We start from the raw sequence: 13,438 nt of genomic DNA, 5'->3' as shown, positions 1-13,438 counted from the left end.
TTCTAGATATTCCAGTTATCTACCTTCATCAATGAGGAACAATATATGGTATGGTATGGTATGGTATGGTATGGTATGGTATGGTATGGTATGGTATGGTATGGTATGAATACATGTAATTAGCATTCCCAGATGAGATATTCAAACCCTGAACCAGGAGTGAGTTAAAGCTCCCAGTGTGATAACAGTTACACTCCCATCTACTCCATTTAAAGGGTCTCAACTTGCTGTACTATGAACTATTATAGCACATCACACGGGCTATTTGCTTGTACACCAATTTGGAAATATTCCAGTTATCATGAATAAGGCAGCAAATAAATGGATCAATGTTGAATAACCAGGAACTAAGGGATATGAGCACAGGCTCGAAGGTCAGATAGGCCTGAGATGAATTCCAGATTCTACCATTTGGTAGTTGTGTGCAGGTAAGCATGTCACTTAACTTCTCTGAACCTCAATTTCCTTTTCCAAAAATTGGAATAAAATGATTGTACTCCTTTTTGTCTAGGAATTTTTGTCTAATTCCTAGACAAAAAAAGACAATTTGTTAATTATAAAATGCTATGTAAATATTAGGAATTATTAGTTTTATTTTCCATCAGAACCTAAGGTTTACCAGGAGTAACACATGGTGAGTTTTTACAAATGAGTCCATGTTATCTAGTGTACTCTGTGAAGAGAAAGTTACCAGGAAGCCTCTATATTTATTTACTTATTTATTTATATAACATTCATTTAAGTAACATGCATTGAGTATCTATCATTGCCATTGTTTTAAGCATTCAATATTTAACTATATCCACATCAATTTCTCAGTGACCAATTAGAAGTTCTTCTGTTGATCATCTGTATGACTTCTTTGGGAAAATGTCTATTTGGGTCCTCTGCCCATTTTTTAATCAGATTGAGTTTTTTGTTGTTAAATTTTTTATATATTTTAGATATTAACCTTCTATCAGATTTATCATTTGCAAATATCTTCCCTCATTCAGTAGGTTATCTTTTTGGGTTTTTTTTATGGTTTCCTTCACAATGCAAAAGTTTTTTATTTTCATGCAATGACAATAGTTTATTTTTGCTTTTCTTTACCTTGTCTGTGGAGACATATCTAGAAAATTATTGCTACAATATTTTTTTACAATGTCAAAGAAATTACTGCCTATGTTCTCTTCTAGAATGTTTATGGTTCTGTTTTGAGTTTATTTTTATGTATAGCATAAGAAAGTGGTACAGTTTCATTTTTTGCATGTAGATGTCTAGTTTTCCTAGCACCATTTATTAAAGAATACTGTCTTTCTCCTACCACATATTCTTGCCTTCTTTGTCATAGATTAATGGAGCATGTAAATGTGGGTATATTTCTAGGCTCTCTATTCTGTTCCATTGGACCCTTGTCTATTTTTGTGCCAGTACCATACTGTTTTGATTACTATAGCTTTGTAGTATATCTTGAAATATAGGCTTGTGATACCTCCAGCTTTGGTTTTCTTTCTCAAGACTGATTTGGCTATTCAGGGTCTTTTGTGGTTCTGTACAAATGTTAGGATTGTTTGTTCTAGTGCTATGAAAAAGCTATTGGTATATTGATAGGGGTTATGTTGACCCCGTAGCATGGCCCTTTAACAATATTAAATCTTACAATACGGGATATGGTATATCTTTATATTTGTTTGTGTCATCTTCAATTTATCAATGTCCACACTTTTCAAATTTAGGTATTTCATCTCCTTGGTTGAATTTCTTTCTAGGTATTCTATCCTTTTTGATACAATTACAAATGGGATCATTTCTTAGTTTCTCTGTTACTTTGTTATTACAGTCTATAACCTAATTGAATTTATTTATTAGTTACAGTTTTGGTGGAGCCACTAGGCTTTTCTATATATAGTATTATGTCATCCACATATAATGAAATTTTTTCTTCTTCCTTACCAATCTGTATGTCTTTTGATTTCTTTGTCTTATCTGACTGCTATGGGTAGGATTTCCTGTAGTTTGTTAAATCAAAGTGGTGAGAATGGATATCCTAATCATGTTGCAGATCTTAAAAGAAAAGCTTTCAGTTTTTCAACACTGAGTATTATGTTAGCTGTAAGTTTTTCATATGTGACCTTTATCATGTTGAGTTATATTCTGGCAATGCTCACTTTGGCCAGAGGTTTTATCATAAATGGATATTGAACATTGTCAAAAGGTTTTTCTGCATCTACTAAGATGATTCCATGGTTTTTATACTTCCTCTTGTTAATGTGGTGTATCATATTGATTGATTTTTACATATTAAACCATCTTTGCATCCCTGGAATAAATCCAATTTGATTGTGGTGAATGATCTTTTAAATATATTACTGATTTTGGTTTTCTAACATTTTCTTGAGGATTTTCATGTTCATCAGAGATACCGACCTATAGTTTTTGGGGTCTTTTTTGGAGGGGGGTTTTAATCTCTCTGGTTTTAATATCAGGGTAATGCTTGCATTGTAGGATGAATTTAGAAGTTTTCCTTCCTCTTCTATTTTTTGGAATATTTTTGAGCAGAATAAGTGTTAACTATTAAGTCTTTGGTAGAATCCACCTGGTAAGCCATCTGGTTCTGGACTGCTTGTTAGGAGTTTTTTGATTACCAATTTAATTTCATTATAAATAATCAGTCCATTTAAATTTTCTATTTCTTCCTGATTCAGTTTTAAAGATTATATATTTCTAGGGATTTATTCATTTCTTCTAAGTTGTCCAATTTTTGGCATATTATTTTTTATAATATTCTTTAAAAATTCCTTCAATTTCTATGAATCAGTTGTTATTTCTCCTCCTTCCTTATGATTTTGAGTCCTCTCTTTTCCTTGAGGAGTCTGGCTAAAGATTTATCAATTTAGCTTATCCTTTCAAAGAATCAGCTCTTGGTTTCATTGATCTTTTGGGTTTTTTTGTTTGTTTGTTTTGTTTTGTTTTAGTTTCTATTTACTTCTACTCTAACCTTCATTACTTACTTTCTTCTACTAAATTCGGGCTTCTTTCCTCTTTTTATAGTCCCTTTAGGCATAAGGTTATGTTCTCTCAGATTTTTCTTGTTTCTTAAGATAGGCTTGTATCACTACAAACCTCCCTCCTAGAACTACTTTTGCTACATCCCAAAGATTCTGGACTACTGTGTTTCCATTTTCAATTGTTTCCTTTTTTTTTTTTTTTATTTCCTTTTGATTTCTTAGTTGACCTACTGGTTATTTAGCAGCATTTTATTTGCTCTCCATGTGCTCATGGTTTTTTCTAGTTTGTTTTTCATAACTGTTTTCTAGTTTTACACCACTGTGGTTAGAAAAGACACTTGATATAATTTCGATCTTCTTAAATTTATTGAGACTTGTTTTGTGGCCTAACATGATCCATTCCGGAAAAATGTTTCATCTTCCCTCAAAAAGAATGTGTATTCTGCTATTGTTTAGATGGAATGTTCTGTATATAACTGTAAAGTCCCTTTAGTCTAACATCATTCAAAAATCACTGTTCCCTTATTGATTTTCTGTCTGGATGATCCATCTATTGGTGTAACTGGGGTGCTATAGTCCCCTACCATTAAACTGATAAGAACAGATACTATACTTGATCTTAGCCAAAAGGAAGACAAGTGACTGTGACAAATAGTAGCTACACTTGTAGTGAGCATACCATAATGTAAAGATTTGTAGAATCATGTCCTACACATTGTGTGTCAACTATACTCAAATAGATAAATAAAAGTTGTTTCTAAAGTCCGCTACTATGATGTATTACTGTAAATTTTCCCTTTATGTCTGTTAATATTTACTTTATTTACTTTATTTACTTTGCATTAAGGTGTTTCTATGTTGGATGCATAGATATTTACATTTGTTTTATCTTCTTGTTAGATTAATCCTTTTATCATTATGTGATGTCCTCCTTTGTCTCTTGCTTTGTTTAAAACAGTCTTTTGTTTTAAAGTCCATTTTGTCTAGGGGTATCTGAGTGGCTCAATCAGTTAAGCGCCTGCCTTCAGCTCAGGTCATGATCCCAGGGTCCTAGGATTGTGCCCTTCATCAGGCTCCCTGCCCAGCAGATAATTTGCTTCTCCCTCTCCCTCTATCCTTTCCCCAGCTCATGCTCTCAATCAATCTCTGTCTCTCTCAAATAAATAATTACAACTTAAAAATCAATCGATCAATTAATTAATTAATTAATCCATTTTGTCTGATGTAAGTATTGCTACCCTGGCTTCTTCCTCCCATGCTTCCATTTGCACGGAATATCTTTTTTCTATTCATTCATTTTCAGTCAGTGTGTGTCTATAGGTCTGAAATGAGTCTCACAAAGGTAAGTATATGGGTCTTGTTTTTTCATCCATTCCATTATCCTATGTCTTTTGAATGGGGCATTTAGTCCATTTATATTTAAAGTAAATATTGAATTTTTTAAAGTAATTATTGATACTTAGTTACTGCAAATTTGTTGTTTCCTGATTATTTTTGTAGTTCTCCTTTGTTTCTTTCTTCTTCTCTTACTCTCTTTCCTTGTAGTTTGATGGCTTTCTTTAGTGTTATGCTTGGGTTCCTTTATCTTTTTTGTGTATATATCTATTATAGGTTTTTGATTTGTAGTTACCATGGGGTTCATATATAACATCCTACGTGCATAACAGTCCATATTGAGTTGATGGTCATTTAAGTTTGAACACCTTAAAAGCATTAAATCTTTACACCCCTGTTCACATTTTATGTATGTAATGCCATATTTTACAGCTTATTTTATGTATCCCTTGAGTACTTTTGGTGGATATAACTGATTTTACTACTTTTGTGTTTTAACCTCCATATTGCTTTATAGGTGATTAATCCACTACCATTACTATATGTTTGCTTTTACCAGTGAAATTTTTCTTCAACAATTTTCTTACTTCTAGTTATGGTCTTTTCTTTTCACTTAAAAAATTACCTTCAACATTTCTTGTGAGGCTGGTTTAGTGGTGATAAGCTTCTTTAATTTTTGTCTGGGAAACATTTTTTTCTCTTTCCATTCTGAATGATAATCTTGCAGGGTACTGTATTCTGGGTGTAGGTTTTTTTCCTTTCAGTACTTTGAACATATCACACCACTCCCTCTGGCCTGCAAAGTTTCTGCTGAAAATCATCTGATAACTTTCAGAGTTTCCTTGGTACATAACTGTTTGCTATTCTGTTGCTACTTTTAAGAGTCTCTATCTTTAGTTTTTGCCATTTTAATTATTATGTGTCTTGATGTGGACTTCCTTGAGTTCAGCTTGTGTAATGTTCTCTGCATGTTCTAGCCCTGGAAGTCTGCTCCCTTAGCCAGATTAGAAAAGTTTTCAGGTTATTATTCCTTCAAGTAAGTTTTATGCCTACTCCTCTTCTCTCTTCTCCTTGTGGGATCCCTATAATGTGAATATTATTATGCTTGATAATGTTGCAGAGACCCCTTACCTTGTTCTCATTTTTCATTACTTTTTCTTTTTAATGTTGAACTTGGATATTTTCTATTACCCTACCTTCCTGATTGTTAGTCGTGCATCTGAATCCTCCAATATGCTGTTGATTCCCTCTAATATATTTCTCATTTCAGTTATTATACTCTTGAGCTCTGACTATATTTTTTTTCCTATCCTTTGGTTGAAGTTCTGAATCTATTCTCACTCTTCTCTCAAGTCTGGGAAAAAGCTTTATGATCATTACTTTGAACTTTTTATCAGGCATTCTGTTTATTGCTATTTTGATTAGCTCTTTTTCTGTGCTCTGTCTTATTCTTCATTTGGGACATATTCTTTTGTCTCCTCATTTTTTCTAATTCTTCATGTTTATTTCTATGTAGTAGTTAGGTCAGATATATCTCCTGGTTCATCTTATGTAAAAAAGAGGTCCTGTGGTGCCCTATAGCACAATGCCCACTGGTCACCAGAACCAGGCTCTACAGAAGTATCCTCTGTGTGCACTACATGTTCCCTCCTATTTTAGCTAAGCCACAATTGCCAGGGGCTCTCTGGTGAGTGGGGCCAGCAGTCAAAGTGGATTTTCTGCAATCAGCCACTGTGACAACTGTGGGCACACTAAAGGGAGGGGCTTGCCCCCTGCATAGCCAGCTAAGAGGCCTAGCTGCCAGAACTGTGGGCAAGCTATTGTGTGGGGTTATCTTCCCCATGCCCCAAAACAAGAGTCACTTTGGAGAGGCACTGATCCCAGCCAAGTTGCCTGCCAGGTGTGACAGGGCAGAAGTCACTTTGGAGGGGCATGTACAAAGTCAAGGCTGGAGAGCTGGTAAGGCAGGTCCATTGGAGAACACTAGTGTGAGGAGCATGGTGTTATCAAGGTATATGGAGTATATTAAAACTGGTTCCCACAAGCATCAGACTATCCAGGCTGGCATAGAGCAAGAAAAATAGTGACCACCAGCACTTTTGTTCCCAGAAAAACCTGCAGACCCCTGCCCCTCTAGCATATATCCTAAAATTAGTCAATAAATCTCCTTCACATATACCCCAGGCACTTTTCAAACTGCTGCTTCTAGGCTGTGTCTCAGTTCAAGTCATTTAGCATTCTGGCTATTTAAGGACAGAGTCTTGGTTTCCTAGAGTGTTCTAGCTCTCCTAGAGTTAAGCTCACTGATTTTTAAGCTCCTGGAGTTAAGTCCCACTGATTTTAAGTTATACCTTAAGGGAACTCATCTTTCCAGTGCAGGTCCCCAGGAAAAGGTATGCCTAGCACGGGCTATGATCCTCTTGTTCCTACATGCTTGTGATGTCCCTCCTGTTTGTAATTAGTTGCACCAGAGGTTTGGTTTCCAATGACATCTCTGTCTGTCTTAATCCTTTCCAATGTGGCCTTCTCTAGACACCTTTGGAACAGGAGAACTCAGGATCCTCCTTCTCTGCCATCTTCTATGCACTTTATCAAGTCATGGAAAGCTTTAAATTCTATGTTAAAAGGCTTGGGCTTTATTTCATAGATAATGAACATCCCTTGAAGATTCTTTTCTGTTCTTTTTTTAATTGTTCTTATCTATTCTTAACAAGCTAATGCTATTTTTTGTTAGCATTAGCTAACAAAATGCTAAAAATTTTGTTAGTAATGCTAAAAATTAGCATTAGCTAATAATGCTTTTTGGTCTGCTCCTATTGATTTTGATTCCATGTTACTCCATACACTATTTTCAAAACAATGAATCAATGAATGAATGATTATAAATGACTCTACCTTCTTTGTTGATAAAGAACTGTCATTTTCTTTTGTTTTTTTAAATAATCACTAGGTCCTCCTGCGACCTTATTTTTGAAGCTTGTATGAATATTCTGTATCACATGCTAAAAAATTATGGTTCCTATTTCTCTAATGAAAACAGAAAAAGGAGGAGGAAGAGTGTAGGGAAGAGGAGGAAAAGAAAGTTAATGTTGACATTTATGGAGTGTCTACCATATGTAAGGCATGTGATACATTAGGTGATCTTCACAACCATTCTATGAGATAGTTTATTATTTTACATATTTTAAAATGAAAAAACTGAATTTCAGAAAGGCAAGTATAATGGTTAATTTTATGTATCAACTTTGCTGGACCAAGGGCTTAGATATGTGCTCAAACCTTATTCTAGATCCTTCTGTAAAATTGACATTTAAATCAGTGGATCTTGTGTATAGCAGATTGCCCTTCATAATGTGAGTGGTGGGCCTCATCCAATCAGATGAAAGCCTGAAAAGAACAAAAGACTGACCTACTCCAAGCAAGAGGAAATTCTGCCAAGACACAGCCTTCCAACTTGAACTGCAACATCAGTTCTCTAGCTTTTCTGCCTGACAACATTCAAACTTAAACTGCAGCACAGCTTCTCCCCTCTGGGTCTCCAACCTGCCACTCTACCCTGCAGATTTTGGACTTCCCAGTGCCCATAATTTCATGAACCAATTCCTTAAAATACATCTCTTTATTACATAAAGATAGATAGATATACAGGCAAATGGATACTTTCCATTTCTCTGAAGAACCCTAATACAACACTAAGTATCTCAAACAAGGGCACCCAGGTAGTAAATAGAAAACCCAGAATTCAAAACCAGACCTGTTTCCAAAACTAAGACTCCACTAGACATGATTTCCTAAGAAATAAATCTAAGCATTAAAATATTAAAAATGGAGTGCCAGGGTGGCTTAGTCGGTTAAGCATCTGCCTTTGGCTCAGGTCATAATCTCAGGGTCCTGAGATCAAGCCCCATGTTGGGCTCCCTGCTCAGCTGGGGAGTCTGCTTTTCCCTGTGCCTCTGCTGCTCCTCCTGCTTATGCTCTCTTGCTCTTGTGCTCTAAGATAAATAAATATTTTGAAGTTTTTTTAAATGAAATCTACATTTACATACATTTTTAAACTATTTCAGTATCTCTTTCTGTAAATTTATAAGTAAAAACGCCATTTCTTTCTTTTGTTGGCATAATCTTCATAAATAATTATGAAAATTGATAAAAGATTTTAAAAACCGGGATCCCTGGGTGGCGCAGCGGTTTAGCGCCTGCCTTTGGCCCAGGGCGCGATCCTGGAGACCCGGGATCGAATCCCACGTCGGGCTCCCGGTGTATGGAGCCTGCTTCTCCCTCTGCCTATGTCTCTGCCTCTCTCTCTCTCTCTCTCTCTCTCACTGTGTGCCTATCATAAATAAATAAAACAAAAAAAAATTAAAAAAAAGATTTTAAAAACCTTTTGTAATTTAACATACAGAAAAATTTTTTTAAAAACACACAAAACATATTGGGAAGAAATTAACCAGTACATATGGATATGAGCATTTGCTTCTAGATGTTGCAATGAAATCTGTCCTATGAGGTATTTCTTCCAACACATTTGTTTTAAGCAAGAATGTTCTGCTATATTTAAGGGACACTTAAAATATAAATGTTCTGTGACTGATGTGTAAATTATGAATAGAGTGACAACTGAAAACTAAGACAAGGCACTGAATCAGGCTAATACATCTATCCTTGGCTCCTTTAGGATATACTATATAAATGTGAATTAATGATAAAGCAAAGAATCATATCAGGTTTATTACTTCATCTATACTAACTCTATCCCTGTAGACAAAGACAGATGTAGAAGAACAGGCTATAGGAAAATGTCTCATTGATCCAAAAGAAAATGAAGATTTTTAGTTGAGCAGAAACTTACCAAACATTTTATACCTACTCTTTTGTTTTTAAGACTGCCATTTATTCCTTCATTCATGGATGTTTTAAGTGCCTATTAAAAGCTAGCCATTGTAAGACAAGGAAAAAAATCATTGTTCCTGACCTCAAGGAGCCCTGTCTGCAGACAACAATAAAAATCTATGTTCCATAAAAGAAATATCAAAAAAAGTTGTCGCTGGGAATTAGAAGAGGGAAATGTCATACAAGGCTCGAGGATCATAGAAAACTGCATGGAAAAAATAACTTCAAAGGTAGGCCTTGGGGATGATCTGTTTTCAATAACAAGGAGAATAACATTATCAAAGCAAAAATAATAATGATTTAATACTGGATAATATGATAAAAATGAAAATGTATACATGTGAAGGATCATAGAGGTAGGGAATGCATTCACAACAAGGTTGGTATCTAGGGAACCAAGGAAATTTTAGATATTAAAATGATTTGTGGCCCTTTGAAAGCCCACAGTATATAAACAGATATACACTGTATTTGTAGAATTAAAGTTTTAAAGAGGTAAAGAGAGTAGAAAAATAAAATGTCTAAAAAGGCTCCTTAGCAAAGTGATAATGAAAAAGAAGTTAAGAAAATCTGAAGTAGAATAATAGGATTTAATGGGTGATTGAATGGGATGGCTAAAAAAAGTAAAAAATTATTCTGGATGACCAAGAAATTATTGGAATTTTTGAAATTAAAAAGAAAATTCAGGGGCAACTGGGTGTCTCAGTTGGTTAAGCATCTGTCCTCAGCTCAGAGCATGATCCTGGGATTGAGTCCAACGTCGGGCTCCCTGCTCAGCAAGGAGCCTGCTCTCCCTCTCCCTCTGCCTGCTACTTCCCCTGCTTATGCTTTCTCTCTCCCTCTCTATCAAATAAATTAATAAAAAACTTAAAAAAAAAAGAAAGTCAAAGGAGCTCTTCTGTTTTGAAGTTAGAACATGATAAGTTTGGTTTGGGGAATGACAGTTTAAAATATGAATAAAACAACTGGTTAGAGACATGATCAAGTAGATTAAATATGGAACTGGTGCTTTGAAAAGAGTTCAAGACTGATGATACTTTCCAAGACAGTGTTCTTCAAAATTTGGTCTGCTGGTCTACAAACTGTTTAGTATAGATTGCCCATAAAACAAGTAGAGTATGATTTTTTTTATAGACATTCGACATCCAAAATTATGACTTATGTACTATCTAGTTTAAAGAGTATAAACCAGTCTGGATGCTAACAAATTCATTAAGTGAATTGCATGTGGCATGAGTTCCATATAAGTCATATATAGCAGGGCCATATATAGAACCATGATATTGGAAATTAAAAAAGCAAAAACAGTTCTTGACCACAGATAGTTTTAAGAAGCACTGTACCACTATATTACTTATACACCAATAATCATATAAAGATTCTGACATAATAAAAGTATATTCCACAGTTTCTAAGATGACAGGAAAACTCGTAAAGTGGCTAACAACAAGTAAGTACTTAAGTTAAACACTCTAATTTTTAAGCAAATTCTTACTATATGTACATAAGTACATTTTATTGGAAGAGAATACATAGTTTTCATCAGATTCTCAAAAATTCCTATTACCTAAGGAAGGCTAATAACTATTGTAGTACAAATTACTGCTATTGTCTCTGTACCCTCAGCATCTTCCATATAATTCATTTATCCTTTTGACAGTTATTGAATGCCTAGTATATGTTAGGCTCTCGTGATAGAGCAGACAGACAAAGTAACTATACTTATTGTAGGGGAGGCAGATAAATAAACAAGTAAATGAACAAGCAGAGAATAAAAACAGATGATATGGTGGATGACTGAGTGGCTACTTTAGACTGGCTAATCACAGGTCTATCTGAAGAAGCAGTATGTAAGCTGAGATCTGAATGCCAAGATACAAAGATGTTGGTGGAGGAGGAGGAGGAGGATTAGTATTTCAGGAGGAAGAAATGCCTAGACCAAACAGCCAAAAGCAGAAACAAAACTGGCCTGCTCTATTAATAGGTAGAAAGTCACCATGGCTAAAGCATTATTAGGAAGAATAAGAATAGCCTAAGATAGTCAGAAAAATAATCAAACACCAGATCATGTACCATGTTGCAGTCAGGATAAGGAGTCTGGATTTCATTCTAATTTTGATGGGAAGACAATGAAATATTTTAAATAAGACAGGAATATGCTCAGATTTGAGTTTTAAAAGGATCACTCTAGATGCTTGTGCTAAGAATAGATAATGGGAGTGGTAGCACGTATGGAAGGAAACAAGAGGAGGAATGGTGGCTCTAACAGATGGTGGTGGTTTGAATGAGGAAGACATATACTAAGAAATTAATGGATTCAGAATACTTATTGAGCATAATAATAATTCTCAATGGATGTATGGACAATGAATTATTAGATGTGATACTCGGTATTTTTAAAGATTATTTTAAGAAAAGGTGATCTGAACCTTGGAGAATGCCTTTAAGGGTTACATGTGAACGAAAACAAGTCTGGTCAGTCAGAGAAGGATGAATAAGAACAATAGAGTCACTGCTGTCAGGAAAAAAGAGTGTCAAAAAGTAAGTGCAATCATTAGAAATGTCATATACTACAGAGAAATCAAGAGCTAAGACAAGACCACCAAATTACATGACTAATGTCTCAGGCAACGTTTCAGAGAACTTTCTTGCTGGAACAGAGAGGATACAAACCAGACTGAAAGGATAAAAATGTAATAGGTGTATAGAGACATTTCTATTTTTACTCAAATTCTTTCTAAAATCATCTTGTACATAATTTAATCTTACCCTGATGATAAAGAACAGATCTATTAAAGGTTATATGCTTAAATTTTGTTATTTACTTTTATTCAGCCTCCTCCCTTCCATCAGCTTGTCAACTTTGATTTCTCACCAAGAGCATTCCTATCTTCTCAGGCTCCACCCGACCTGCAAATTTCCTGGGCTAAAAATCCATGTTATCAAGATAGTTAAAGCTATCTAAATAAGAAGAAATAGGGATCCCTGGGTGGCGCAGTGGTTTGGCGCCTGCCTTTGGCCCAGGGCGTGATCCTGGAGACCTGGGATCGAATCCCACATCGGGCTCCCGGTGCATGGAGCCTGCTTCTCCCTCTGCCTGTGTCTCTGCCTCTCTCTCTCTGTGACTATCATAAATAAATTAAAAAAAAAAAAAAGAAGCTTCAGTGCTTAAAATAAAAATAAATAAATAAATAAATAAATAAGAAGAAATAATTGCTAAATATCTCCTCTCAGAATTAAGATGCATGAACTTTAATGCATGTATTTTACAACTATTTTGGCTATTCAAAGGTTTCCCATCATCCTACCCAAGTTGTCAGCAATAGTCTCAAAAAATAAGTTTGCTGGATAAGTGTTTGTTTTCAATAAATCATTATAGTCATGCTAAATTCCTCAACTTTGCATTTTATAATCTAAGATCAATAGTCAGGAAAATACAATAAATCTGGTAATTTTCTACTCATTCTCACACTAATTCTTTAAACAAATATTTATTGAACACCTATCACCAGGCATTGTTCTAGGCACTAGGGAATGAAAGAAAAATTCTACCTTCACAGAATTTATATTCTAATGGAGGAGACAGATAATAAATTTTTAAATATATAAATAAATAAGTAAAATTAATATTATATTAGATAGTGGTAAGTGCTAAGAAGGAAAAATAAAGCAGAAAGGGGATTAGGAAATGTCATGGAATAAGAGTTAAAATTTTACACATCTGAGCAAAAACTTGAAATGAGGAAAAAACATGCTTTCTGAAAGAACATTCCAGGCAGAGTATTAAAGTGGAATTCCTATATTACCTCCTCTAAAATGTCTTCCTCGGTGGTCTCCCACACCATCTCGCATCATCTATATACACAAAAATGAATCACTTCCCTTTCCAATCTCCCTTCACATTTCAATAGTGACCACTCTCTGCTAGGCATTTGGTCATTCCAATCCACACAACAACCCTGTAAGATATATATTGTCATGCATGTTTTAAAGATGTACTGAGACTGCTCAAAGTGAATGACAGAGCTAAGGTTTAATGCCTCTATCTCTCAGACTACAATGCTTCCTGCCTCTTATTTTCTGTAGCACGCAAAAAAGGACGGGGGAAATTTTTACTTATTCAAAAAGCTCAGCCCTATCTGAAAGAAAATGGATTTTAAAATAAACAATAATTCCCCAAAACAAAGTGCAAACTCAGGGAGTAAAGTGAAATTAAATGGGTA

The 13,438-nt window shown here is 34.8% G+C and overlaps 1 protein-coding gene and 1 pseudogene across 1 annotated transcript in view; both read right to left on the bottom strand.

The window, feature by feature from the left end:
* AGBL4 (AGBL carboxypeptidase 4) overlaps positions 1-13,438 on the bottom strand; it is a 1,386,151-nt gene that overhangs the window by 1,202,519 nt on the left and 170,194 nt on the right. The window lies entirely within an intron of this gene.
* On the bottom strand, positions 3,515-3,633 carry LOC129520942 (U2 spliceosomal RNA; annotated as a pseudogene).

Source organism: Nyctereutes procyonoides, unplaced genomic scaffold (genome assembly GCF_905146905.1).
Source record: "Nyctereutes procyonoides isolate TBG_1078 unplaced genomic scaffold, NYPRO_anot_genome, whole genome shotgun sequence".
NCBI lineage: Eukaryota > Metazoa > Chordata > Mammalia > Carnivora > Canidae > Nyctereutes > Nyctereutes procyonoides.
This window is presented reverse-complemented; position numbering and strand designations above follow the sequence as displayed.